Genomic DNA, 26,823 nt, shown 5'->3' with positions numbered 1-26,823 from the left:
AAGGAAACAAATGATGGGAGGGGGGAGGGAAGGAGAAGGAGTGTATGTATTTTCAGCACGAAATGAAACAGGTGCAATCATACCAGCACAAATGCACCGTATCTCATCTGAACTCCGCAGTTAAGTGTGCTTTGGTGAAAGTAGTACAAGGATGGGTTACCTCTAAGGAAGTTCACGGGTTGCACCCATTTTTTTTTCAGATGGGTCGTTCGACGTTACGCGTGACTGGAACTATGGTCCGCTGGTTTATACGCAAATATGAGTCAAGATGCAGGGGCCTTTTAATTAATATTACAACGAGAAGAAGAGGTGAAGTGTGAACGCACCAGGAAACAAATGACGAGAGGGGGAAGAAAGGAGAAGGAGTGTATGTGTTTGCAGCGCGAAATTAAACAGGTGCAATCATACCAGCACTAAGCCACCGGATCCCATCAGAACTCCGCAGTTAAATGTGCTTGGGCGAGAGAAGTACTCTGATGGGTGACCTCCTGTGAAGTCCTCGTTTTGCACCCATTTTTTATCGGATGTGTCATTCGACGTTACACACGAATGGAATTATGAACCGCTGGTTCATTCTCAAAGGTGAGTCACGGTGCCGGGGCATTTTACTTGATATTAGATCGAGAAGGAGAGATGCAGAGTGCATGCACAAGAAAACAAATGACGGGAGGGGGGATGGAAGGAGAAAGAGTGTATGTATTTGCAGCGCAGAATGAAAGATGAGCAATCATACCAGAACAAATGTAACGTATTCTATCAGAACTCCGCAAGTTAAGGGTGCTTGGGCGAAAGTAGTACTGGGATGGGTGACCTCCTGCGAAGTCCTTATATTTCACCCATTTTCTTGGGAAGTCCTCGTGTTGCACCCATTTTTTTGCAGATGATTCTTTCGATGTTACGCGCGACTTGAATTATAGTCTGTAGATTTATTTGCAAATGTGAGTCACAGCGCCGTGGTCTTTTACTTGATATTTGAATGAGAATGGGAGGTACAGTGCGCACATACAAGGAAACAAAGGATGGGAGGGGTAAGAAAGGAGAAGGAGTGAATGTATTTGCAGCGCAAAATTAACCAAGTGCGATCATACTAGCACTAATGCACCGGATCCCATCAGAACTCTGCAGTTAAGTGTGTTTGGGGGAGAGTAGTACTCGGATGGGTGACCTCCTGGGAAGTCCTCGTGTTGCACCCATTTTTTTTCGGGTGGGTCGTTCGACGTTACGCGCGAATAGAATTATGAACCGCTGGTTCATTCGCAAAGGTGAGTCACGGAGCTGGGGCATTTTACTTGATATTAGAACGAGAAGGAGAGATGCAGAGGGCACGTACAAGGAAACAAATGACGGGAAGAGCGATTGAAGGAGAAAGAGTGTATGTATTTGCAGCGTGAAATTAACCAGGTGCGATCATACCAGCTCTAATGTATCGGATCCCATCAAAACTCCGCAGTTAAGTGTGCTTGGCCGAGAGTAGTACACGGATGGGTGACCTCCTAGGAAGTCCTCGTGTGGCAACCATTTTTTTTCAGACGGGTCGCTCGACCTTACGCGCGACTGGAACTATTGTCCGCTGGTTTATACGAAAATGTGAGTCAAGACGCAGGGGCATTTTAATTGATATTAGAAGAAGAACAGGAGGTCTAATTTGAACGCACCAGGAAACAAATGACGAGAGGGGGAAGAAGGGACAAGGAGTGTATGTATTTGCAGCGTGCAATTAAATAAGTGCGATCATACCAGCACTAATGCACCAGATCCCATCAGAACTCCGCAGTTAAGTTTGCTTGGGCAAGAGTAGTACTCGGATGGGTGACCTCCTGGGAAGTACTCGTGTCGCACCAATTTTTTTTCAGACGGGTTGTTCGACGTTACGCGCGACTGCAACTATGGTCCGCTGGTTTATACGCAAATGTTAGTCATGGCGCCATGACATTTTACTTGATATCTGAATGAAAATGGGAGGTGCAATACGCACGCACAAGGAAACAAATGACGGGAGGGGGAAGAAAGGAGAAGGAGTGTATGTATTTGCAGCGTGAAATTAAATAGGTGCGATCATACCAGCATTAAAGCACCGGATCCCATCAGAACTCCGAAGTTAAGTGTGCTTGGGCGAGAGTAGTACTCGGATGGGTGACCTGTTGGGAAGTCCTCTTGTTGCACCAATTTTTTTTCGGATGGGTCATTCGACGTTACGCGCAAATGGAATTATGAACCGCAAGTTCATTCGCAAAGGTGAGTCACGGTGCCGGGGCATTTTACTTGATATTAGAACGAGAAGGAGAGATGCAGAGTGCACGCACAAGGAAACAAATGACGGGAAGGGGGATGGAAGGAGAAAGAGTGTGTGTATTTGCAGCGCAGAATGAAACATGAGCGATCATACCACCACTAATGCAACGGATTCTATCAGAACTCCGCAAGTTAAGGATGCTTGGGCGAGAGTTGTACTAGGATGGGTGACCTCCTGCGAAGTACTTATATTTCACCCATTTTCTTGGGAAGTTCTCGTGTTGAACCCATTTTTTTTTCAGATGGGTCATTTGACCTTACGCGCGACTGGAACTATGGTCCACTGGTTTATATGTAAATGTGAGTCACGGCGCCGTGGCATTTGACTTGATATTTGAACGAAAATGGGATGTACAGTGCGCACGCACAAGGAAACAAATGACGGGAGGGGGAAGAAAGGAGAAGGAGTGTATGTGTTTGAAGCGTGAAATTAAATAGGTGTGATCATACCAGCACTAAAGCACCGGATCCCATCATAACTCCGCAGTTAAGTGTGCTTGGGCGAGACTTGTACTCGGACGGTTGACCTCCTGGGAAGTCCTCGTGTCGCACCAATTTTTTTTCAGACGTTTCGTTCAACGTTACGCGCGACTGTAACTATGATCCGCTAGTTTATACGCAAATGTGAGTCAAGAAGCAGGAGAATTTTAATCGATATTAGAAGGAGAAGAAGAGGTGCTGTGTGAACGCATAAAGAAACAAATTATGGGAGGGGGGAGGGAAGGAGAAGGAGTGTATGTATTTTCAACACGAAATGAAACAGGTGCAATTATACCAGCACAAATGCACCAGATCCCATCAGAACTCCGCAGTTAAGTTTGCTTTGGCGAAAGTAGTGAAAGGATGGGTTACCTTCTGGGAAGTTCTCGTGTTGCACCCATTTTTTTTTTTTCAGATGGGTCGTTCGACGTTACGCGCGACTGAAACTATGGTCCACTGGTTTATACGCAAATGTGAGTCAAGTCGTAGGGGCATTTTAATTGATATTTGAACAAAAAGGAGAGGTGAAGTGTGAACGCACCAGGAAACAAATGACGGGAGGGGGTAGAAAGGAGAATGAGTGTATGTATCTATAGCGCGAAATGAAATAGGTGCGATAATACCAGCACAAATGCACCGGATCCCATCAGAACTCTGCAGTTAAGCGTGCTTGGGCGAGAGTAGTTCTCGGATGGTTGACCACCTGAGAAGTTCTCGTGTTGCACCCATTTTTTTTTCAGATTGGTCGTTTGACGTTACGTTTGACTGGAACTATGGTCCGTTGGTTTATACGCAACTGTGAGTTAAGACGCAAGGGCATTTTAATTGATATTAGAACGAGAAGGAGAGGCGAAGTGTGAACGCACTAGGAAACAAATGACGGGAGGGGGAAGAAAGGATAACGAGTATATGTATTTGCAGCGCGAAATGAAACCGGTGCGATCATACCAGCACTAATTCACCGGATCCCATCGGAACTCCGCAGTTAAGTGTGCTTGGGTGAGAGTAGTTCTCGGATGGTTGACCACCTGAGAAGTCCTCGTGTCGCACCCATTTTTTTTGGATGGGTCATTCAACGTTACGCGCGAATGGAATTATGAACCACTGGTTCATTCGCAAGGTGATTTACGGTGCCGGGGCATTTTACTTAATATTAGAATGAGAAGGAGAGATGCAGAGTGGACGCACAAGGAAACAAATTACGGGAGGGGGGATGGAAGGAGAAAGAGTGTATGTATTTGCAGCGCAGAATGAAACATAAGCGATCATACCAGCACTAATGCAACGAATTCTATTAGAACTCCGCAAGTTAAGGGTGCTTGGGCGAGAGTAGTACAAGGATGGGTGACCTCCTGCGAAGTCTTTATATTTAACCCATTTTCTTGGGAAGTTCTCATATTGCACCCATTTTTTTGCAGATGATTCTTTCGACGTTACGCGCGACTTGAATTATGCTCCGCAGGTTTATTCGCAAATGTGAGTCATGGAACCGTGGTATTTTACTTGATATTTGAACGAGAACGGGAGGTGCAGTGCGCACGCACAGGAAACAAATGACGGGAGGGGGAAGAGAGGAGGAGTGTATTTATTTGTAGCGCAAAATGAAACAGATACGATCATACCAGCACTAATGCACCGGATCCCATAAGAACTCCGCAGTTAAATGTGTTTGGGCGAGAGTAGTACTCGAATTGGTGACCTCCTGGGAAGTCCTCGTGTCGCACCAATTTTTTTTCAGACGGGTCGTTCGATGTTACGCGCGACTGGAACTATGGTCCGCTGGTTTATACGCAAATGTAAGTCAAGAAGCTGGAGTATTTTAATCGATATTAGAACGAGAAGGAGAGGTGCAGTTTGAACGCACAATGAAACAAATAATGGGAGGGGGGAGGGAAGGAGAAGGAGTGTATGTATTTTCAGCACGAATTGAAACAGGTTCGATCATACCAGCACAAATGTACCAGATCCCATCAGAATTCCGTAGTTAAGTGTGCTTTGGCGAAAGTAGTACAAGGATGGGTTACCTCCTGGGAAGTTTTCGTGTTGCACCCATTTTTTTTCTCAGATGGGTCGTTCGACGTTACGCGCGACTGGAACTATGGTCCGCTGGTTTATACGCAAATGTGAGTCAAGAAGCTGGAGTATTTTAATCGATATTCGAACGAGAAGAAGAGGTGCAGTTTGAACGCACAATGAAACAATGATGGGAGGGGGGAGGGAAGGAGAAGGAGTGTATGTATTTTCAGCACGAAATGAAACAGGTTCGATCATACCAGCACAAATGCACAAGATCCCATCAGAATTCCGCAGTTAAGTGTGCTTTGGCGAAAGTAGTACAAGGATGGATTACCTCTTGGGAAGTTTTCGTGTTGCACCCATTTTTTTTCTCAGATGGGTCGTTCGACGTTACGCGCGACTGGAACTATGGTCCGCTGGTTTACACGCAAATGTGAGTCAAGACGCATGGGCATTTTAATTGATATTAGAACGAGAAGGAGTGTATGTATTTGCAGCACGAAATGAAAAAGGTGCGATCATACCTGCACAAATGCACCGGATCCCATCAGAACTCCACAGTTAAGTGTGCTTGTTAAAGAGTAGTACACGGATGGGTGACCTCCTGAGAAGTCCTCGTGTTGAACCCATTTTTTATCTGATGGGTCGTTCGACGTTATGCGCTAATGGAATTATGAACCGCTGGTTCATTCGCAAAGGTGAGTCAAATTGCCGGGGCATTTTACTTGATATTAAAACGAGAAGGAGAGATGCTGAGTGCATGCACAAGGAAACAAATGATGGGAGGGGGGATGGAAGGAGAAAGAGTGTATGTATTTGCAGCGCAGAATGAAACATAAGTGATCATACCAGCACTAATGCAACGGATTCTATCAGAACTCCACAGGTAAGGGTGCTTGGGTGAGAGTAGTACTTGGATGGGTGACCTCCTGCGAAGTCCTTATATTTCTTCCATTTTCTTGGGAAGTCATCGTGTTGCACCCATTTTTTTGCAGATGATTCTTTCGACGTTACGCGCGACTTAAATTATGGTCCGCAGATTTATTCGCAAATGTTAGTCACGGCGCCGTGACATTTTAATTGATATTAGAACGAGAACAGGAGGTGCAGTGCACACGCACAAGGAAACAAATGACGGGAGCGGGAAGAAAGGATAATGATTGTATGTATTTGCAGCGCGAAATTAAACAGGTGCGATCATACCAGCACAAATGCACCGGATCCCATCAGTACTCCGCAGTTAAGTGTGCTTTGGCAAAAGTAGTACAAGGATGGGCTACCTCCTTGGAAGTTCTCGTGATGCACCCATTTTTTTTTCAGATGGGTCGTTCGACGTTACGCCCGACTGGAACTATGGTCCGCTGGTTTATACACAAATGTGAGTCAAGACGCGACGGCATTTAAATTGATATTAGAACGAGAAGGAGAGGTGAAGTGTGAACGCACAAGGAAACAAATGACGGGAGGGGGCAGAAAGCAGAAGGTGTGTATGTATTTGCAGCGCGAAAATTATCAGGTGCAATCATACAAGCACTAATGCACCGGATCCCATCAGAACTCTGCAGGTAAGTGTGCTTGGGCGAGAGTAGTACTCGGATGGGTGACCTGTTGGGAAGTCCTCGTGTTACACCTATTTTTTTCGGATGGGTCGTTCGACGTTACGCGCGAATGGAATTATGAACCGTTGGTTCATTCGCAAATGTGAGTCACGGTGCCGTGGCATTTTACTCAATATTAGAATGAGAACGGGAGGTGAAGCACGCACGCACAAGGAAACAAATGACGGGAGGGGGAAAAAAGGAGAAGGAGTGTATGTATTTACACCGCGAAATAAAACAAGTGCGATCATACTAGCACTAATGCACCGGATCCCATCAGAACTCTGCAGTTAAGTGTGCTTGGGCGAGAGCAGTACTTGGATTGGTGACCTCCTGGGAAGTCCTCGTGTCGCACCAATTTTCTTTCAGATGGGTCGTTCAAAGTTACGCGCGACTGGAACTATGGTCCGCTGGTTTATACGCAAATTTGAGTCAAGAAGCAGGGGCATTTTAATCGATATTAGAACGAGAAGGAGAGGTGCAGTTTTAACGCACAAGGAAACAAATGATGGGAGGGGGGGATGGAAGGAGAAGGAGTGTATCTATTTTCAGCACGAAATGAAACAAGTGCGATCATACCAGCACAAATGCACCGGATCCCATCAGAACTCCGCAGTTAAGTGTGCTTTGGCGAAAGTAGTATAAGGATGGGTTACCTCCTGGGAAGTTCTCGTGTTACACCCATTTTTTTTTTCAGAAGGGTCGTTCGACGTTACGCGCTACTGGAACTATGGTCCGCTGGTTTATACGCAAATGTGAGTCAAGACGCAGGGGCATTTTAATTGATATTAGAACGAGAAGGAGATGTGAAGTGTGAACGCACCAGGAAACCAAAGATGGGAGGGGGAAGAAATGAGAAGGAGTGTATGTATTTGCAGCAGAAAATGAAACATGTGCGATCATACCAGCACTAATGCACCGAATCCCATAAGAACTCCGCAGTTAAGTGTGCTTGGTCGAGAGTACTGCTCGGATGGTGACCTCTTGGGAAGTCGTCATGTTGCACCCATCTTTTTTCGAATGGGTCGTTCGACGTTACGCACGAATGAAATTATGAACCGTTGGTTCATTCACAAAGGTGAGTCACGGTTCCGGGGCATTTTACTTGATTTTAGAACGAGAAGGAGAGATGCAGAGTGCACGCACAAGGAAACAAATGACGAGAGGGGGATGGAAGGAGAAAAAGTGTATGTATTTGCAGCGCAGAATGAAACATGAGCGATCATACCAGCACTATTGCAACGAATTCTATCAGAACTCCGCAAGTTAAGGGTGCTTGGGCGAGAGTAGTACTAGTATGGGTGACCTGCTGCGAAGTCCTTATATTTCACCCATTTTCTTGGGAAGTCCTCATGTTGCACCCATTTTTTTATAGATGAATCTTTCGATGTTACGCGCGACTTGAATTATGGTCCGCAGGTTTATTCGCAAATGTGAGTCACGGTGCCGTGGCATTTTATTTGATATTAGAACGAGAATGGGAGGTGCAGTGCGCACACACAAGGAAACAAATGACGGAAAGGGGAAGAAAGGAGAAGGAGTGTATGTGTTTGCAGCGCAAAATTAAACAGGTGCGATCATACCAGCTCTAATGCACCCGATCCCATCAGAACTCCGCAGTTAGGTGTGCTTGGGCGAGAGTAGTATTCGGATGGATGACCTCCTGGGAAGTCCTCGTGTTGCACCTATTTTTTTTCGGATGGGTCGTTCGACGTTACGCGCGAATGAAATTATGAACCGCTGGTTTATTCGCATAGGTGAGTCACGGTACCAGGGAATTTTACTTGATATTAGAATGAGGTGGAGAGATTCAGGGTGCACGCACAAGGAAACAAATGACGGGAGGGGGATGGAAGGAGAAAGAGTGTATGTATTTGCAGCGCAGAATGAAACATGAGCGATCATACCAGCACTAATAAAACGGATTCTATCAGAACTCCACAATTAAGGATGCTTGGGCGAGAGTAGTACTAGGATGGGTGACCTCCTACGTAGTCCTTATATTTCACCCATTTTCTTGAGAAGTTGTCGTATTGCACCCATTTTTTTTCAGATGGGTCGTTCGATGTTACGCGCGAATGGAATTATGAACTGGTGGTTCATTTGCAAAGGTGAGTCACGGTGCGATCATTCCAGCTCTAATGCACCGGATCCCATCAGAACTCTGCAGTTTTGTGTGCTTGGGCGAGAGTAGTACTCGGATCGATGACATCCTGGGAAGTGCTCGTGTCGCACCAATTATTTTTCAGAAGGGTCGTTCGATGTTACGCGCGATTGGAACTATGGTCCACTGGTTTATACGCAAATGTGAGTCAACACGAAGGGGCATTTTAATTGATATTAGAACGAGAATGAGAGGTGAAGTGTGAACGCACCAGGAAACAAATGACGGGAGGGGGAAGAAGGGAGAAGGAGTGTATGTATTTGCAGCGCGAAGTGAAACAGGTGCGATCATACCGGCACTAATGCACCGGATCCCATCAGAACTCCGCAGTTAAGTGTGCTTGGGCGAGAGTAGTACTCGCATGGGTAACTTCCTAGGAAGTCCTCGTGTTGCACTCATTTTTTTTCGGATGGGTCGTTCGACGTTACGCTCGAATGGAATTATGATCCGCTGGTTCATTCGCAAAGGTGAGTCACATTGCCAGGGCATTTTACTTGATATTAGAACGAGAAGAAGAGATGCAGAGTGCACGCACAAGGAAACAAATGACGGGAGGGGGGATGGAAGGAGAAAGAGTGTATGTATTTGCAGCGCAGAATGAAACATGAGCGATCATACCAAATCTAATGCAACGGATTCTATCAGAACTCCGCAATTTAAGGGTGCTTGGGCGAGAGTAGTACAAGGATGGGTGACCTCCTACGAAGTCCTTATATTTCACCCATTTTCTTGGTAAGTCCTCGTGTTGCACCCATTTTTTTGCAGATGATTCTTTCGACGTTACGCGCGACTTGAATTTTGCTCCGTAGGTTTATTCACAAATGTGAGTCACGGCGCCGTGGCATTTTACTTGATAATTTAACGAGAACGGGAGGTGCAGTGCGCACGCACAAGGAAACAAATGACGGGAGGGGGTAGAAAGGAGAAGGAGTGTATGTATTTGCAGCGCGAAATTAAACAGGTGCGATCATACCAGCGCTAATGCACCGGAACCCATCAGAACCCTGCAGATAAATGTGGTTGGGCGAGAGAAGTACTCGGATGGGTGACCTCTTGGAAATCCTCTTGTCGCATCAATTTTTTTCAGACGGGTCGTTCGACGTTACGCGCGACTGGAACTATGGTCCGCTGGTTTATACGTAATTGTGAGTCAAGAAGCAGGGGCTTTTTAATCGATATTAGAACGAGAAGGAGAGGTGATGTGTGAACGCACAAGGAAACAAATGTTGGGAGGGGGGAGGGAAGGAGAAGGAGTGCATGTATTTTTAGCACGAAATGAAGCAGGTGCGATCATCCCAGCACAAATGCACCGGATCCCATCAGAACTCCGCAGTTAAGTGTGCTTTGGCGAAAGTAGTACAACGATGGGTTACCTCTTGGGAAGTTCTGGTGTTACACCCATTTTTTTTTTTCATATGGGTCGTTCGACGTTACGCGCGACTGGAACTGTGGTCCGCTGGTTTATTCGCAAATGTGAGTCAAGACGCAGGGGCATTTTAAATTATATTAGAAGGAGAAGGAGAGGTGAAGTGTGAACGCACCAGGAAACAAATGATGGGAGGGAGAAGAGAGGAGAAGGAGTGTATGTATTTGCAGCGCAAAATAAAACAGGTGGGATCATACCAGCATTAATGCACCGTATCCCATCAGAACTCCGCAGTTAAGTGTGCTTGGGCAAGAATAGTAGTACTCAGATCAGTGACCTCCTAGGAAGTCCTCGTGTTGCAACCATTTTTTTTCGGATGGGTCGTTTGATGTTACGTGTGAATGGAATTATTATCCGCTGGTTCATTCGCAATGGTGAGTCACGGTGCCGGGGTATTTTACTTGATATTAGAACGAGAAGGAGAGATACAGAGTGCACGCACGAGGAAACAAATGACGGGAGGGGGGATGGAAGGAGAAAGAGTGTATGTATTTGCAGCGCAGAATGAAACATTAGCGATCATACCAGAACTAATGCAACGATTCTATCAGAACTCCACAAGTTAAGGGTGCTTGGGCGAGAGTAGTACTAGGATGGGTGACCTCCTGCGAAGTCCTTTTATTTCACCCATTTTTTTGCAGATGATTCTTTCGACGTTACGCGCGACTTGAATTATGGTCCGTAGGTTTATTCGCAAATGTGAGTCACGGTGCCATGGCATTTTACTTGATATTTGAACGAGAACGGGAGGAGCAGTGCGCACGTACAAGGAAACAAATGACGGGAGGGGGAAGAAAGAAGAAGGAGTGTATGTATTTGTAGCGCGAAATTAAACAGGTGCGATTGTACCAGCGTTAATGCACCAGAACCCATCAGAACCCCGCAGTTCAGTTTGCTTGGGCGAGAGTAGTACTCGGATGGGTGATCTCCTGGGACGTCCTCGTGTTGTACCCTTTTTTTTTTGGATGGGTCGTTCGACGTTACACGCAACTGGAATTATGAACCGCTGGTTCATTCGCAAAGGTGAGTCTCTGTACCGAGGCATTTTACTTGATATTAGAACGAGAAGGAGAAGGAGTGTATCTATTTTCAGCACGAAATGAAACAAGTGCGATCATACCAGCACAAATGCACCGGATCCCATCAGTACTCCGCAGTTAAGTGTGCTTTGACGAAAGTAGTACAAGGATGGGTTACCTCCTGGGAAGTTCTCGTGTTGGACCCATTTTTTTTTTCAGATGGGTCGTTCGACGTTACGCGCGACTGTAACTATGGTCCGCTGGTTTATACATAAATGTGACTCAAGAAGCAGGGGCATTTTAATCGATATTAGAACGAGAAGGGGAGGTGCAGTGTGAACGCACAAGAAAACAAATGATGGGAGGGGGGAGGGAAGGAGAAGGAGTGTATGTATTTTCAGTACCAAATGAAACAGGTGCGATCATACCAGCACAAATGCACCAGATCCCATCAGAACTCCGCAATTAAGTGTGCTTTGGCGAAAGTAGTACAAGGATGGGTTACCTCCTGGGAAGTTCTCGTGTTGGACCCTTTTTGTTTCAGATGGGTCGTTCGACGTTACGCGCGACTGTAACTATGGTCCGCTGGTTTATACGCAAATGTGAGTCAAGAGGCAGGGGCATTTTAATTGATATTAGAACGAGAAGAAGAGGTGAAGTGTGAACGCACCAGGAATCAAATGACGAGAGGGGGAAGAAAGGGGAACGAGTGTATGTATTTGTAGCGCGAAATGAAACAGGTGCGATCATACTAGCATTAATGCACCAGATCCCATCAGAACTCCGCAGTTAAGTGTGCTTGGGCGAGAGTAGTACTCGGAAGGGTGACCTCTAGGGAAGTCCTCGTGTCGCAACAATTTTTTTTCAGATGGTTCATTCGACGTTACACGCGACTGGAACTATGGTCCGCTCGTTTATACGCAAATGTGAGTCAAGAAGTAGGGGCATTTTAATCGATATTAGAACGAGAAGGAGTGGTGCAGTGTGAACGCACAAGGAAACAAATGACGGGAGGGGGGAGGGAAGGAGAAGGAGTGTATGCATTTGCAGTACGAAATGAAACAGGTGCGATCATACCAGCACAAATGCACCGGATCCAATCTGATCTCCGCAGTTAAGTGTGCTTTGGCGAAAGTAGTACAAGGATAAGTTACCACATGGGAAGTTCTCGTGTTGCACCTATTTTTTTTTCTGATGGGTCGTTCGACTTTACGCGCGACTAAAACTATGGTCTGCTGGTTTATACGCAAATGTGAGTCAAGAAGCAGGGGCATTTTAATCAATTTTAGAACGAGAAGGGAAGGTGCAGTGTGAACGCACAAGGAAACAAATGATGGGAGGGGGGAGGGAAGGAGAAGGAGTGTATGTATTTTCAGCACGAAATGAAACAAGTGCGATCATACCAGCATAAATGCATCAGATCCCATCAGAACTCCGCAGTTAAGTGTGCTTTGGCGAAAGTAGTACAAGGATGGGTTACCTCCTGGGAAGTTCTCGTGTTGCACCCATTTTTTTTTCAGATTGGTCGTTCGACGTTACGCTCGAATGGAACTATGATCCGCTGGTTTATACGCAAATATAAGTCAAGACGCCGGGACATTTTAATTGATATTAGAACGAGAAGGATAGGTGAAGTGTGAACGCACCAGGAAACAAAAGACAGGAGGGGGAAGAAAGGAGAAGGAGTGTATGTATTTGCAGCGCGAAATGAAACAAATGCGATCATACCAGCACTAATGCACCGGATCCCATCAGAACTCCGCAGTCAAGTGTGCTTGGGCGAGAGTAGTACTCAGACAGGTGACCTCCTGGGAAGTCCTCGTGTTGCACCCATTTCTTTTTGGATGGGTCGTTCGACGTTACGTGCGAATGGAATTATGAACCGCTGGTTCATTCACAAAGGTGAGTCATGGTACCGAGGCATTTTACTTGATATTAGAACAAGAAGGAGAGATGCAGAGTGGACGCACAAGGAAACAAATGACGGGAAGGGGGATGGAAGTAGAAAGAGTGTATGTATTTGCACCGCAGAATGAAACATGAACGATCATACCAGCACTAATGCAACGGATTCTATCAGAACTCCGCAAGTTAAGGGTGCTTGGGCGAGACTACTACTAGGATGGGTGATCTCTTGCGAAGTCATTATATTTCACCAATTTTCTTGGGAAGTCCTCGTGTTGCTCCCATTTCTTTGTAGATGATTCTTTCGATGTTACACGACTTGAATTATGGTCCACATGTTTATTCACAAATGTGAGTCACGGCGCTGTGGCATTTTACATGATATTTGAACAAGAATAAGATGTGCAGTGCGCACACACAAGGAAACAAATGACGGGAGGGGGAAGAAAGGAGAAGGAGTGTATGTATTTGCGGTGCGAAATTAAACATGTACGATCATACCAGCACTAATGCACCGAATCCCATCAGAACTCCACAGTTAAGTGTGCCTGGGCGAGAGTAGTACTCGGATGGGTGACCTCCTTGGAAGTCCTCGTGATGCACCCATTTTTTTTCGAATGGGTCGTTCGACATTACGCGCGAATGAAATTACGAACCGCTGGTTCATTCGCAAAGGTGAGTCACGTTGCCGGGGCATTTTACTTGATATTAGAACGAGAACGAGAGATGCAGAGTGCACGCACAAGGAAACAAAGGACGGGAGTGGGGATGGAAGGAGAAAGAGTGTATGTATTTGCAGCGCAGAATGAAACATTAGCGATCATACCAGAACTAATACAATGGATTCTATCAGAACTCCGCGGTTAAGGGTGCTTGGGCGAGAGTAGTACTAGGATGGATGACCTTCTGCGAAGTCCTTATATTTCACCCATTTTCTTGGGAAGTCCTCGTGTTGCACCTATTTTTTTTAAATGATTCTTTCGACGTTACGCGTGACTTGAATTATGATCTGCAGGTTTATTCGCAAATGTGAGTCACGGCGCAAGGGTATTTTACTTGATATTAGAACGAGAACGGGAGGTGCAGTGCGCATGCACAAGGAAACAAATGACGGAAGGGGGAAAAATGGAGAAGGAGTGTATATAGTTGAAGCGTGAAGTTAAACAGGTGCGATCATACCAGCACTAATGCACCATATCCCAACAGAACTCCGCAGTTAAGTGTGCTTTGGCGAGAGTAATACTCAGATGGGTGACTTCCTGGGAAGTCCTCGTGCCGCACAAATTTTTTTTCAGACGGGTCACTCAATGTTACGCGCGACTGGAACTATGGTCCGCTGGTTTATACGCACATGTGAGTCAAGAAGCAGGGGCATTTTAATCGATATTAGAACGAGAATGAGAGGTACAGTGTGAACGCACAAGGAAACAAATGACGGGAGGGGGAAGAAAGGAGAATGAGTGTATGTATTTGCAGCACGAAATGAAACAGGTGCGATCATACCAGCATTAATGGACCGGATCCCAACAGAACTCCGCATTTAAGTGTGCTTTGGTGAGAGTAGTACTCGGATGGGTGACCTCCTGGGAAGTCCTCGTGTTGCACCCATTTTTTTTTGATGGGTCGTTCAACGTTACGCTCGAATGGAATTATGAACTGCTGGTTCAGTCATGGTGCTGGCGCATTTTACTTGATATTAGAACGAGAAAGAGAGATGTAGAATGGACGCACAAGGTAACAAATTATGGGAGGGGGGATAGAAGGAGAAAGAGTGTATGTATTTGCAGCGTAGAATGAAACATGAGCGATCATACCAGTACTAATGCAACGTATTCTATCAGAACTCCGCAAGTTAAGCGTGCTTGGGCGAGAGTAGTTCAATGATGGGTTACCTCCTGGGAAGTCCTCGTGTCGCACCAATTTTTTTTTCAGACGGGTTGTTCGACGTTAAGCGCGACTAGAACTATGGTTCGCTGGTTTATACGCAAATGTTATTCAAGAAGCAGGGGCATATTAATCGATATTAAAACAAGAATGAGAGGTGCAGTGTGAACGCACAAGGAAACAAATGATGGGAGGGGGGAGGGATGGAGAAGGAGTGTATGTATTTGCCGCGCAGAATGAAACATAAGCGATAATACCAGCACTAATGCAACGGATTCTATCAGAACTTCGTAAGTTAAGGGTGCTTGTGCGAGAGTAGTACTAGGATGAGTGACCTCCTGTGAAGTTCTCGTATTGCACCCATTTTTTTTTCAGATAGGTCGTTCGACGTTATGCGCGACTAGAACTATGGTCCGCTGGTTTATACGCAGATGTGAGTCAAGACGCAAGGACATTTTAATTGATATTAGAACGAGAATGAGAGGTGAAGTGTGAACGCAGCAGGAATCAAATGACGGGAGGGGGAAGAAATGAGAAGGAGTGTATGTATTTGCAGCGCGAAATGAAACAGGTTCGATCATACCAACACTAATTCACCGGATCCCATCAGAACTCCGCAGTTAAGTGTGCTTGGGCGAGAGTATCACTCGGATGGGTGACCTCTTGGGAAGTCCTCGTGTTGCACCCATATTTTTTCGGATGGGTCGTTCGACGTTACGCAAGAATGGAATTATGAACCGCTGGTTCATTCGCAAAGGTGAGTTACAGTGCCGGAGCATTTTACTTGATATTAAAACGAGAAGGAGAGATGCAGAGTGGACGCACAAGGAAACAAATGACTTGAGGGGGGACAGAAGGAGAAAGAGTGTATGTATTTGTAGCGCAGAATGAAACATGAGCGATCATACCAGCACTAATGCAACGGATTCTATCAGAACTCCGCAAGTTAAGGGTGCTTGGGAGAGAGTAGTACTAGGATTGGTGACCTTCTGCGTAGTCCTTATATTTCAACCATTTTCTTGGGAAGTCCTCCTGTTGCACCCATTTTTTTGCAGATGATTCTTTCGACGTTACGAACGACTTGAATTATGGTCCGCGGGTTTATTCAAAAATGTGAGTCACGACACCGTGGCATTTTACTTAATATTAGAACGAGAACGGGAGGTGCAGTGTGCACGCACAAGGAAACAAATGACGGGAAGGGGAAGAAAAGAGAAGGAGTTTATGTAATTGGAGCGCGAAATTAAATAGGTGCGATCATACAAGCACTAATGCACCGGATCCCATCAGAACTTCGTAGTTAAGAGTGCTTGAGCGAGAGTAGAACTCGGATGAGTGACCTCCTGGGAAGTCCTCGTGTCGCACTAATTTTTTCTCGGATGGGTCATGCGACGTTACCCACAACTGGAACTATGGTCCGCTGGTTTATACGCAATTGTGAGTCAAGAAGCAAGGGCATTTTAATCGATATTAGAACGAGAAGAAGAGGTACAGTGTGAACGCACAAGGAAACAAATGATGGGAGGGGGGAGGGAAGGAGAAGGAGTGTATTTTTTTCATCACGAAATGAAACAGGTGCGATCATACCTGCACAAATGCACCGTTCCCATCAGAACTCTGCCGTTAAGTGTGCTTTGGCGAAAGTAGTACAAGGATGGGTTACCTACTAGGAAGTTCTCGTGTTGCACCCATTTTTTTTTTCAGATGGGTCGTTCCACGTTACGCGTGACTGGAACTATGGTCCGCTGGTTTATATGCAAATGTGAGTCAAGACGCAAGGGCATTTTAATTGATATTAGAACAAGAAGGAGAGGTGAAGTGTGAACGCACCAGAAAACAAATGACGGGAGGGGGACGAAAGGAGGAGTGTATGTATTTGCAGCGCCAAATTAAACAGGCGCGATCATACTAGCACTAATGCACCGGATCCCATCAGAACTCCGCAGTTAAGTGTGCTCTGACGAGAGTAGTACTCGGATGGGTGACCTCCCCGAAGTCCTCGTGTTGCATCTATTTTTTTCGGCTGGGTCGTTCAACGTTACGCGCGAATGGAATTATGAACTGCTGGTTCATTCGCAAAGTTGAGTCACGGTGTCGTGGCATTTTACTTGATACTAGAACGTGAAGGAGAGATGCACAGTGTACGCACAAGGAAACAAATGACAGGAGGGGGGATGGAAGGAGAAAGATTGTATGTATTTGCAGCGCAGAATGAAACATTAGCGATCATACCAGCACTAATGCAACGGATTCTATCAGAACTCCGCAGGTAAGCGTGCTTGGGCGAGAGTAGTTCTAGGATGGGTGACCTCCTGCGAAGTCTTTATATTTCACCAATTTTCTTGGGAAGTGCTCGTGTTGCACCCATTTTTTTGCAGATGATTCTTTCGACGTTACGCGCGACTTGAATTATGGTCCGCAGGTTTATTCGCAAATGTGAGTCACAGCGCCGTGGCATTTTACTTGATATTTGAACGAGAACGTGAGGTGCAGTGCGCACGCACAAGGAAACAAATGATGGGAGGGAGAAGAAAGGAGAAGGATTGTATGTATTTGCAGCGCAAAATTAAACAGGTGCGATCATACCAACATTAATGCACCGGATCCTATTAGAACTCCGCAGTTAAGTGTGCTTGGACGAGAGTAGTACTCGGATGGGTGATCTCCTGGGAAGTTCTCGTGTCGCACCAATTTTTTTTCAGACGGGTCGTTCGACGTTACGCGCAACTGGAACTATGATCCGCTGGTTTATACGCAAATGTGAGTCAAGAATCAGGGGCATTTTAATAGATATTAGAACGAGAAGGAGAGGAGCAGTGTGAACGCACAAAGAAACAAATGATGGGAGGGGGGAGGGAAGGAGAAGGAGTGTATGTATTTTCAGCACGAAATGAAACAGGTGCGATCACACCAGCACAAATGTACCAGATCCCATCAGAACTCCGCAGTTAAGTGTGCTTTGGTGAAAGTAGTACAAGGATGGGTTATCTCCTGGGAAGTTCTCGTGTTCCACTAATTTTTTTTTTCAGATGGGTCATTCGACTTTACGCGCGACTGGAACTATGGTCCGTTTGTTTATACGCAAATGTGAGTCATGACGCATGAGCATTTTAATTGATATTAGAACGAAAAGGAGAGGTGAAGTCTGAACGCACAAGGAAACAAATGACGGGAGGGGGAAGAAAGGAGAAGGAGTGTATGTATTTGCAGTGCGAAATGAAACAGGTGCGATCATACCAGCACTAATGCACAAGATCCCATTAGAATTCCGCAGTTAAGTTTGCTTGGGCGGGAGTAGTACTCGGATGGGTGACCTCCTGGGAAGTCCTCGTGTTGCACCAATTTTTTTTTGGATGGGTCATTCGACGTTACGCGCGAATGGAATTATGAACCGCTGGATCATTCACAATGGTGAGTCACGGTGCCGGGGCATTTTACTTGATATTAGAACGTGAAGGAGAGATGCAGAGTACACGCACAAGGAAACAAATGAGGGGAGGGGGGATGGAAGGAGAAAGAGTGTATGTATTTGCAGCGCAAGATGAATTATGAGCGATCATACCAGAACTAATGCAACGGGTTCTATCAGAACTCCGCAAGTTAAGGGTGCTTGGGCGAGAGTAGTACTAGGAAGGGTGACCTCCTGCGAAGTCCTTATATTTCACCCATTTTCTTGGGAAGTCCTCGTGTTGCAACCATTTTTTTGGAAATGATTCTTTCGACGTTACGCGCGACTTGAATTATTTTTCGTAGGTTTAATCGCAAATGTGAGTCACGGCGCCGTGGCATTTTACTTGATATTAGAATGAGAACGGGAGGTGCAGTGCGCACGCACAAGGAAACAAATGACGGGAGAGGGAAGAAAGGAGAAGGAGTGTATGTATTTGTAGCGCGAAATTAAATAGGTGTGATCATACCAGCACTAATGCACTGCATCCCATCAGAACGCCGCAGTTAAGTGTGCTTGGGCGAGAGTAGTACTCGTATGGGTGACCTCGTGGGAAGTCCTCGTGTGGCAACAATTATTTTTCAAAGGGGTCGATCGACGTTACGCGCGACTGGAACTATGGTCCGTTGGTTTATACGCAAATGTGAGTCAAGAAGCAGGGGCATTTAAATCGATATTAGAATGAGAATGAGAGGTGCAGTGTGAACACACAAAGAAACAAATGATGGGAGGGGGGAGGGAAGGAGAAGGAGTACATGTATTTTTTGCACCAAATGAAATAGGTGAGATCATACCAGCACAAATGCAGTTGATCCCATCAGAACTTCGCAGTTAAGTTTGCATTGGCGAAAGTAGTACAAGGATGGGTTACCTTTTGGGAAGTTTTCGTGTTGCACCCATTTTTTTTTTTCAGATGGGTTGTTCGACGTTACGTGCGACTGGAACTATGATCCGCTGGTTTATACGCAAATGTGAGTCAAGACGCAGAGACATTTTAATTGATATTAGAACGAGAAGGAGAGGTGAAGTGTGAACACACCAGGAAACAAGTGACGGGAGGGGGAAGAAAGGAGAAGGAGTGTATGTTTTTGCAGCGCAAAATGAAACAGGTGCAATCATACTAGCACTAATGCACCGGATCCCATCAGAACTTCGCAGTTAAGTGTGCTTGGGCGAGAGTAGTACTCGGATGGGTGACTTCCTGGGAACTCCTCGTGTTGCATCCATTTTTTTTCGGATGGGTCGTTCGACGTTAAGCGCGAATGGAATTATGAACCACTGGTTCATTCGCAAAGGCGAGTCACGGTGTCGGGCATTTTACTTGATATTAGAACGAGAAGGAGAGATGCAGAGTGCACGCAGAATGAAACAAATGGCCTGAGGGGGGATGCAAGGAGAAAGAGTGTATGTAATTGCAGCGCAGAATGAAACATGAGCGATCATACCAGCACTAATGCAACGGATTCTATCAGAACTCCGCAAGTTAAGGGTGGTTGGGCGAGAGTAATACTAGGATGGGTGACCTCCTGCGAAGTTCTTATATTTCACCCATTTTCTTGGGAAGTACTCGTGTTGCACCCATTTTTTTGCAGATGATTCTTTCGACGTTACGCGTGATTTGATTTATGGTCCGTAGGTTTTTTCGCAAATGTGACTCATGGCGCCGTGACATTTTACTTGATATTTGAACGAGAACGAGAGGTGCAGTGCGCACACACAAGGAAACAAATGACGGGAGGGGGAAGAAAGGAGAAGGAATGTATGTATATACAGCGCGAAATTAAACAGTTGCCATCAAACCAGCACTAATGCACCGGATCCCATCAGAACTTCGTAGTTAAGTGTGCTTGGGCGAGAGTAGTACTAGGATGGGTGACCTCCTGCAAAGTCCTTATATTTCACCCATTTTCTTGGGAAGTCCTCGTGTTGCACCCATTTTTTTGCAGATGATTCTTTTGACGTTACGCGCGACTTGAATTATGGTCCGCAGGTATATTCGCAAATGTGAGTCATGGTGTCGTGGTATTTTACTTGATATTTGAACGAGAACGGGAGGTGCAGTGCGCACACACAAGGAAATAAATGGCGGGAGGGGGAAGAAAGGAAAAAGAGTGTATGTATTTGCAGCGCGATATTAAACAAGTGCGATCATACCAGCACTAATGCATCGGATCCCATCAGAACTCCGCAGTTAAGTGTGCTTAGGCAAGAATAGAACTCGGATGGGTGACCTCCTGGGAAGTCCTTGTGTCACACCAATTTTTTTCCAGACGGGTCGTTCGATGTTACGCGCTACAGAAACTACGGTCCGCTGGTTTATACGCAAATGTGAGTCAAGAAGTAAGGGCATTTTAATCGAGATTAGAATGAGAAGGAGAGGTGCAGTGTATACGCACAAAGAAACGAATGATGGGAGGGGGGAGGGAAGGAGAAGGAATGTATGTATTTTCAGCACGAAATGAAACAGGTTCGATCATACCATCACAAATGCACCGGATCCCATCACAACTCTGAAGTTAAGTGTGCTTTGGCAAAAATAGTACAAGGATGGGTTACCTCCTTTGAAGTTCTCGTGTTGCACCCTTTTTTTTTTCAGATGGGTCGTTCGACGTTACGCACGACTGGAACTGTGGTTCGGTGGTTTATACGAAAATGTAAGTCAAGATGCAGGGGTATTTTAATTGTTATTAGAACGAGAAGAAGAGGTGAAGTGTGAATGCACCAGGAAACAAATGACGGGATGGGGAAGAAATGAGAAGGAGTGTATGTATTTGCAGCGCAAAATGAAAAAGGTGCGATCATACCAGCACTAATGCACCGGATCCCATCAGAACTTCGCAGTCAAGTGTGCTTGGGCGAGAGTAGTACTCGGATGGGTGACCTCCTGGGAAGTCCTCGTCTTGCACCCATTTTTTTTCGGATGGGTCGTTCAACGTTACGCGCGAATGGAATTATGAACCGCTGGTTCATTTGCAAAGGTGAGTCACGGTGCCGGGGCATTTTACTTGATATTAGAACGAGAATGAGAGATGCAAAGTGCACGCACAAGGAAACAAATGATGGGAGGGGGGATGGAAGGAGAAAGAGTGTATGTATTTGCAGCGCAGAATGAAACATGAGCGATTACAGCAGCACTAATAAAACGGATTCTATCAGAACTCCGCAAGTTAAGGGTGGTTGGGCGAGAGTAATAATAGGATGGGTGACCTCCTGCGAAGTCCTTATATTTCACCCATTTTCTTGGGAAGTCCTCGTGTTGCTCTCATTTTTTTACAGATTATTCTTTCGACGTTACGCGCGACTTGAATTATGGTCCGCAGGTTTATTCGCAAATGTGAGTCACGGAGCCGTGACACTTTACTTGATATTAGAACGAGAACATGTGGTTCAGTGCGCACGTACAAGGAAACAAATGACGAGAGGGGGAAGAAAGGAGAATGAGTGTATGTATTTGCAGCGCCAAATTAAACAGGTGCGATCATACCAGCACTAATGCACCAGATCCCATCAGAACTCCGCAGTTAAGTTTGCTTGGGCGAGAGTAGTACTCGGATGGGTGACCTCCTGGGAAGTCCTCGTGTCGCACCAATTTTTTTTCAGACGGGTCGTTCGACGTTACGCGCGACTGGAACTATGGTCCGCTGGTTTATACGCAAATGTGAGTCGAGAAGTAGGGGCATTTTAATCGATATTAGAACGAGAAGGAGAGGTGCAGTGTGAACACACAAGGAAACAAATGACGGGATGAGGGAGGGAACGAGAAGGAGTGTATGTATTTTCAGCGCATAATGAAACAGGTGCGATCATACCAGCACAAATGCACCGGATCCCATCAGAACTCCGCAGTTAAGTGTGCTTTGGCGAAAGTAGTACAAGGACGGGTTACCTCCTGGGAAGTTCTCGTGTTGCACCCATTTTTTTTTCAGATGACTCGTTCGACGTTACGCGCGACTTTAATTATGGTCCGCAGGTTTATTCGTAAATGTGAGTCACGGCGCCGTGGCATTTTACTTGATATTAGAATGAGAACAGGAGGTGCAGTGCGAACGCACAAGGAAACAAATGACGGGAGGGGGAAGAAAGGAGAAGGAGTTTATCTATTTGCAGCGCGAAATGAAATAGGTGCGATCATACCAGCACAAATGCACTGGATCCCATCAGAACTTCGCAGTTAAGTGTGCTTGGGCGAGAGTAGTACTCGCATGGGTGACCTCCTGGGAAGTCCTCGTGTTGCACCCATTTTTTTTCGGATGGGTCGTTCGACGTTACGAACCGCTGGTTCATTCACAAAGGTGAGTCACGGTACCAGGGCATTTTACTTGTAATTAGTACAAGAAGGAGATATGCTGAGTGGAAGCACAAGGAAATAAATGACGGGAGGGGGGTGGAAAGGAGAAAGAGTGTATGTATTTGTAGCGTAGAATGAAACATGAGCGATCATACCAGCACTAATGCAACAGATTCTATAAGAACTCCGCTAGTTAAGGGTTCTTGGGCGAGAGTAGTACTAGGATGGGTGACTTCCTACGAAGTCCATCTATTTCACCCATTTTCTTGGGAAGTCCTTGTGTTGCACCCATTTTTTTGCAGATGATTGTTTCGACGTTACGCGCGACTGGAATTATGGTCCGCAGGTTTATTTACAAATGTGAGTAACGACGCCGTGACATTTTACTTGATATTTGAACGAGAGAGGAAAGGAAGAGGACAATTCAGTTGTTAGTTGGAGTTCCTCTTTCAAGACAATAAGCAGTCTACGGTCTCGACACCGAAAGTAGGATATCACTGTATTCCCTCTTTTCCTCGGGAGTCAGAAGTGAATCAGGGACTTGCCATGGACACGAGTGAACAGATTCAAGATAGAGTTGAAACCGCTTACTAGCAGTGAGGAGGGAAAGCAGCCTCGCTCAGCGCGAAATAGCGTCTATATAGAATCAAAGTTCCACATCGTTGTGACTCCTAGACAAGAGTTCGAATAGAATCCCCTAACAGAGGTGTGGATGTCTTTGGGGTGAGGCATGAAAGGAGTAGGGCCACGGTTAGCCGGCAGCGGGTCAAGAAAGAGACAAAACTTGAGCGAGGAACGGGCTCCGCCCTAGTTCTTAAGGCGAAGTATCACATGAAAGACAATTTCAAAAGGCTTGGCTCGAAAAGGAGAAAAACCCGTCCTCCGGGAAAAAACAGCAAGAGATTGTGTAGAAAGGGGCTTGAAAGCTGAGGAAAGAGATTCGGGATAAAGAGGTGCTCTTGTGGCCTAGGACTAAGATTCTGTCCTTCATAGTTCTCACCAATAAGTAGCCCTCATCTCTTAAGGATAAACCGTACCGTTAAAACGCGGTCTCATAGGTCTTATGAACAGCTTGATGAATCGCAAAAAGCTAACCTTTCACTTCCTTCCCCCAGTCTCCTTACCTCCCTAATCGCAGCTTTATTAGCTACTAGTAGCTAGGATCATTCGAATAGTAAGTAAGCAATGCGTACTTCTTTCCTAGTCTAGTGGATCCGCGTAGTAGAGCCCAATCTTCTACCCACAAGCTCTGACCTTACTTGTTGTACTTGATTCACCTACGTAAATAGACAACTTGGGTAAGGGCTTTCTTCTACTGTTATAGGGCCGGGGGCCTTCTCCTTCATCCGCTTTAGAATCGTCTCTTTCAATCCTTGCCTGAACCAACCAATCTTACCCCGGGATAGCATTTACCGAAGAAGGTTGTCTCAAAGCCACAATCTACCCCCACCTAAAGCGGCATAGACACCTGAATAAACAAAGGCTTCAGGCTTGACGCAGGCCCAAGCGGACTCAGCTAAAATGTCAAACGAAACATCATAACTAAAAGAAGAGGAGCACTCATGAAACCTTGGATGGTTGTCAGTATGAAAATCTACAATTAATGGAACTGGAGGGAGCAGAGCTTACTGCTAGTGGAACAAAAGCCAGGGAAGGGGGTTAGCTGATGATGGATATTCGGGGGACCCATGGTTTACGTCTTTAAACTCTGATAGTATAGTTGGGTCTCTGCCTATTCTACGAATTCACATAAAAGGAAGACCTGACCTGACCAAGGAAGTGACTGGGTTATTTAAAACCAGGAGACAAAACCGAAGTCGAGGAAGGAGAATCATATGAGTCCTCCTTAATCCACAAAGCCTAAAGTTGACGTTTTAATATTGATTTTATGAAAAAAAATAGAAAGTCGAGACTGAGTCTTTCTAAATATACGAAATCATTAGAACCGCAGGCCCGACCTGCTGACCCTAAAGACACGAGCTCAATAATTTCGAAAGTAGGAGCGAAAGCCACTCGACTGGTTGGAGAGGAGCGAAAAGAATGATTCTAGGGTCACATCAGGTGCATGTGCTCGACTGTAATACCAATGACAGTACTGAAGCCATCCTTTAACCCATCTTCGTAAAACAGACCACTCTAAGAAAGAAGGCTGACTCTATTCACTTTCCTAGTTCATTTGGGGCCAAACGTAGATCTTTAGGTGACATTTCCTGTAATAAAGACTGTTTTATTACATACACCAAGGAAATATGGATTTAAAGGTCGACCTCGCCCTAACCAAAGCGTCAGAGGGAGTCGAGTCTTTGTCCACATAGCCAGTAAACGGTCAGTATGCCGTGACCGGCTATGGTCGAGCTTACCTAAAGATCTATAACCAACACCACTCAACCGGGCCAGAGTACTGAACCGACGAAGGGGATACTGCCCTAACATGGCATATGCCCCACAAGGATGGTGCGAGTTTCATAATGCTCGGATAGAGACAGGAGAAATATCCTTACTCATATCCTTGATTATAAACCTCTTGGCAAACTCAGCTGCCCTAGTGTCAAAGATAAGAGACTTTTGTTTACTTATAGTAAGACGTAACTTCTCTAACGACTGAAGATCAAAAGGTTGTTCTAAAGGACATTAAATCCTTACTCCATTGATCCAAGGAGGGGTTTTAAGAAAGACTCAAAATCCTTCCTAATTACCTAGTGTCTACTGACTGAGTCGTAAATTAGATTGGATGGGCCGATGGGGAATCAAAGACGGAGTTGTGGAAAGGACTAAAGATACTATGTATCAAGACTCGCGATAGGATCTGAGTGCTCAATCATTCAATATTTGATGGGTGATTTTTGATTATAGAAAGAAAGTCAATCAATTCCATGGGACTTGTTTGCTTTCTTTTTTTATACGCCCATACTATTCTTCTATTGTTTCGATAGATCCCGGAATTAATACAATAAAAAAAGCTATGAATTAGAGTAGAGCAGTTGACATTGTATTCTTTCGAATTGATCGGAAGAAAGACGAATAAACAGTGCAGTAGCAATAAATGCTCGGTACTTCCATAATCTCATCATCTTCTTTTTTTTCATTCTATATCCCTTCCTAGTCTCGAATCACAAGAAGTTGGAGCGGATCTTTTATCTTTTATTAGTATTCCACTTCTTTAGACTGGGACGCATACATCGAGAACCCAGTGTGCAATTCATTTTTCTAAGATAGATAGATTATCCCCAATTAGTCATATAGGTTACACAGAATTGGAGCTAGAAAAAAGGGTAGGTTGAATCTGATAAGTACTCTGTCGGGGAAACTCTGTTAAGTTCATTTCGTATCATAAAAAGGAAATTGTTGTGCTCCCGGGAAAAAAGAGTGTTACTCTATTCGATAGATCAGGAACAATCGAAAAAGCTAGACCAGTACGGTGTCTCTTTGAATCTTGAATATGGTGATACCCCCGATTCTACTAACCTACATATGTCTCTCCTCCATCAATCAGTACTACTTATTCTTATTTGGACTTTCTTTGTCCCGATGAGAAATGCGAAACGAAAGAAGGATCCTCCCGCTGGAATTAGATCCTACTCTTTGTCTCTCTTCTTCACAGAAAATAGAGAGCTGAATTGATCGATTCATCGGATCCTAGGTCGGGAGTGACGGGGATCGAACCCGTAGCTTCCGCCTTGACAGGGCGGTGCTCTGACCGATTGAACTACAATCCCAGGAAAATAAGGTGTACAGCCTCAAAATGCTTATTCTTTCTTTTTATTGGATTGTATAATAGGGGAATTTCTTTCGCCGTGTTGTAAGAAATCATGGAACTCAAGAATAACTTGTAAGAAAAGCTTTTTACCAAAATGATATCTGAGCCAAGACTAAAATCTATTTTGAATCTGTCTCCTTACAAAGATATTCGAAAGGAAGCTTACAACTTTTTCGAAGCCCACGGAGCGGTTGAACCTGTCAGTTCGATGCGCCATACCTTTCAACGAAAGATTTGAGAAGGGACACTATGCCACTTTATTCGCGATTTCGAACAAAACAGAACCCAGTCTTTTTTTTATAGGGAGTTCTATGCCCACTTCACCGATCAAGAATTTCGTCGCTTGCGCGACCCATAAGACTCACAATAAGGTTGTACCTCTCTCGATTGATAGAAAGACATTCGGGAGCTAGGAGGGCCTATCGTGAGGGGACTTTCTTTCACGGTAGCCGAAAGTAAAGCGGGATCAGCGGCGGGCTTACCTTTTTTATTAGTAATTGAATGAATGTCATTGTCGCTCATCATCCTTGTTAGAAAATGAAGAAC

At 45.3% G+C, this 26,823-nt stretch overlaps 2 non-coding genes and 40 pseudogenes across 2 annotated transcripts; 41 read left to right on the top strand and 1 right to left on the bottom strand.

Moving 5' to 3' along the window:
* The first annotated feature begins 69 nt into the window (after positions 1-69).
* On the top strand, positions 70-188 carry LOC148254773 (5S ribosomal RNA; annotated as a pseudogene).
* Positions 189-394: 206 nt separating this feature from the next.
* LOC148254772 (5S ribosomal RNA) lies at positions 395-513 on the top strand (annotated as a pseudogene).
* Positions 514-1,074: 561 nt separating this feature from the next.
* On the top strand, positions 1,075-1,193 carry LOC148254771 (5S ribosomal RNA; annotated as a pseudogene).
* A 530-nt stretch (positions 1,194-1,723) lies between these two features.
* On the top strand, positions 1,724-1,842 carry LOC148254770 (5S ribosomal RNA; annotated as a pseudogene).
* Positions 1,843-2,047: 205 nt separating this feature from the next.
* Positions 2,048-2,166, top strand: LOC148254769 (5S ribosomal RNA; annotated as a pseudogene).
* A 562-nt stretch (positions 2,167-2,728) lies between these two features.
* Positions 2,729-2,847, top strand: LOC148254768 (5S ribosomal RNA; annotated as a pseudogene).
* Positions 2,848-3,053: 206 nt separating this feature from the next.
* On the top strand, positions 3,054-3,172 carry LOC148254767 (5S ribosomal RNA; annotated as a pseudogene).
* Positions 3,173-3,381: 209 nt separating this feature from the next.
* Positions 3,382-3,500, top strand: LOC148254766 (5S ribosomal RNA; annotated as a pseudogene).
* Positions 3,501-3,706: 206 nt separating this feature from the next.
* On the top strand, positions 3,707-3,825 carry LOC148254765 (5S ribosomal RNA; annotated as a pseudogene).
* A 555-nt stretch (positions 3,826-4,380) lies between these two features.
* Positions 4,381-4,499, top strand: LOC148254764 (5S ribosomal RNA; annotated as a pseudogene).
* Positions 4,500-4,705: 206 nt separating this feature from the next.
* On the top strand, positions 4,706-4,824 carry LOC148254763 (5S ribosomal RNA; annotated as a pseudogene).
* Positions 4,825-5,031: 207 nt separating this feature from the next.
* Positions 5,032-5,150, top strand: LOC148254762 (5S ribosomal RNA; annotated as a pseudogene).
* A 148-nt stretch (positions 5,151-5,298) lies between these two features.
* LOC148254761 (5S ribosomal RNA) lies at positions 5,299-5,417 on the top strand (annotated as a pseudogene).
* A 560-nt stretch (positions 5,418-5,977) lies between these two features.
* LOC148254760 (5S ribosomal RNA) lies at positions 5,978-6,096 on the top strand (annotated as a pseudogene).
* A 206-nt stretch (positions 6,097-6,302) lies between these two features.
* Positions 6,303-6,421, top strand: LOC148254759 (5S ribosomal RNA; annotated as a pseudogene).
* A 204-nt stretch (positions 6,422-6,625) lies between these two features.
* On the top strand, positions 6,626-6,744 carry LOC148254758 (5S ribosomal RNA; annotated as a pseudogene).
* Positions 6,745-6,951: 207 nt separating this feature from the next.
* LOC148254757 (5S ribosomal RNA) lies at positions 6,952-7,070 on the top strand (annotated as a pseudogene).
* Positions 7,071-7,955: 885 nt separating this feature from the next.
* Positions 7,956-8,074, top strand: LOC148254756 (5S ribosomal RNA; annotated as a pseudogene).
* Positions 8,075-8,505: 431 nt separating this feature from the next.
* On the top strand, positions 8,506-8,624 carry LOC148254755 (5S ribosomal RNA; annotated as a pseudogene).
* A 205-nt stretch (positions 8,625-8,829) lies between these two features.
* LOC148254754 (5S ribosomal RNA) lies at positions 8,830-8,948 on the top strand (annotated as a pseudogene).
* Positions 8,949-9,832: 884 nt separating this feature from the next.
* Positions 9,833-9,951, top strand: LOC148254753 (5S ribosomal RNA; annotated as a pseudogene).
* Positions 9,952-11,082: 1,131 nt separating this feature from the next.
* Positions 11,083-11,201, top strand: LOC148254752 (5S ribosomal RNA; annotated as a pseudogene).
* A 208-nt stretch (positions 11,202-11,409) lies between these two features.
* LOC148254751 (5S ribosomal RNA) lies at positions 11,410-11,528 on the top strand (annotated as a pseudogene).
* A 205-nt stretch (positions 11,529-11,733) lies between these two features.
* LOC148254750 (5S ribosomal RNA) lies at positions 11,734-11,852 on the top strand (annotated as a pseudogene).
* A 206-nt stretch (positions 11,853-12,058) lies between these two features.
* LOC148254749 (5S ribosomal RNA) lies at positions 12,059-12,177 on the top strand (annotated as a pseudogene).
* A 207-nt stretch (positions 12,178-12,384) lies between these two features.
* LOC148254748 (5S ribosomal RNA) lies at positions 12,385-12,503 on the top strand (annotated as a pseudogene).
* Positions 12,504-12,709: 206 nt separating this feature from the next.
* Positions 12,710-12,828, top strand: LOC148254747 (5S ribosomal RNA; annotated as a pseudogene).
* Positions 12,829-13,387: 559 nt separating this feature from the next.
* LOC148254746 (5S ribosomal RNA) lies at positions 13,388-13,506 on the top strand (annotated as a pseudogene).
* Positions 13,507-14,389: 883 nt separating this feature from the next.
* LOC148254745 (5S ribosomal RNA) lies at positions 14,390-14,508 on the top strand (annotated as a pseudogene).
* An 845-nt stretch (positions 14,509-15,353) lies between these two features.
* Positions 15,354-15,472, top strand: LOC148254744 (5S ribosomal RNA; annotated as a pseudogene).
* Positions 15,473-16,033: 561 nt separating this feature from the next.
* LOC148254743 (5S ribosomal RNA) lies at positions 16,034-16,152 on the top strand (annotated as a pseudogene).
* A 527-nt stretch (positions 16,153-16,679) lies between these two features.
* On the top strand, positions 16,680-16,797 carry LOC148254742 (5S ribosomal RNA; annotated as a pseudogene).
* Positions 16,798-17,356: 559 nt separating this feature from the next.
* Positions 17,357-17,475, top strand: LOC148254741 (5S ribosomal RNA; annotated as a pseudogene).
* A 532-nt stretch (positions 17,476-18,007) lies between these two features.
* Positions 18,008-18,126, top strand: LOC148254740 (5S ribosomal RNA; annotated as a pseudogene).
* Positions 18,127-18,687: 561 nt separating this feature from the next.
* LOC148254739 (5S ribosomal RNA) lies at positions 18,688-18,806 on the top strand (annotated as a pseudogene).
* A 533-nt stretch (positions 18,807-19,339) lies between these two features.
* LOC148254738 (5S ribosomal RNA) lies at positions 19,340-19,458 on the top strand (annotated as a pseudogene).
* A 914-nt stretch (positions 19,459-20,372) lies between these two features.
* Positions 20,373-20,491, top strand: LOC148254737 (5S ribosomal RNA; annotated as a pseudogene).
* Positions 20,492-21,022: 531 nt separating this feature from the next.
* Positions 21,023-21,141, top strand: LOC148254736 (5S ribosomal RNA; annotated as a pseudogene).
* Positions 21,142-21,702: 561 nt separating this feature from the next.
* LOC148254735 (5S ribosomal RNA) lies at positions 21,703-21,821 on the top strand (annotated as a pseudogene).
* A 206-nt stretch (positions 21,822-22,027) lies between these two features.
* On the top strand, positions 22,028-22,146 carry LOC148254734 (5S ribosomal RNA; annotated as a pseudogene).
* A 206-nt stretch (positions 22,147-22,352) lies between these two features.
* On the top strand, positions 22,353-22,471 carry LOC148254733 (5S ribosomal RNA). Its single transcript, XR_015820695.1, has one exon. It is a non-coding gene; the product is annotated as a 5S ribosomal RNA (ribosomal RNA).
* A 3,691-nt stretch (positions 22,472-26,162) lies between these two features.
* Positions 26,163-26,236, bottom strand: TRNAD-GUC (transfer RNA aspartic acid (anticodon GUC)). Its single transcript has one exon. It is a non-coding gene; the product is annotated as a tRNA-Asp (tRNA).
* Positions 26,237-26,823: the final 587 nt, after the last annotated feature.

The sequence above is a fragment of the Carica papaya genome, chromosome 5, assembly GCF_054855325.1.
Source record: "Carica papaya isolate Zhongbai chromosome 5, ASM5485532v1, whole genome shotgun sequence".
Lineage (NCBI taxonomy): Eukaryota > Viridiplantae > Streptophyta > Magnoliopsida > Brassicales > Caricaceae > Carica > Carica papaya.
This window is presented reverse-complemented; position numbering and strand designations above follow the sequence as displayed.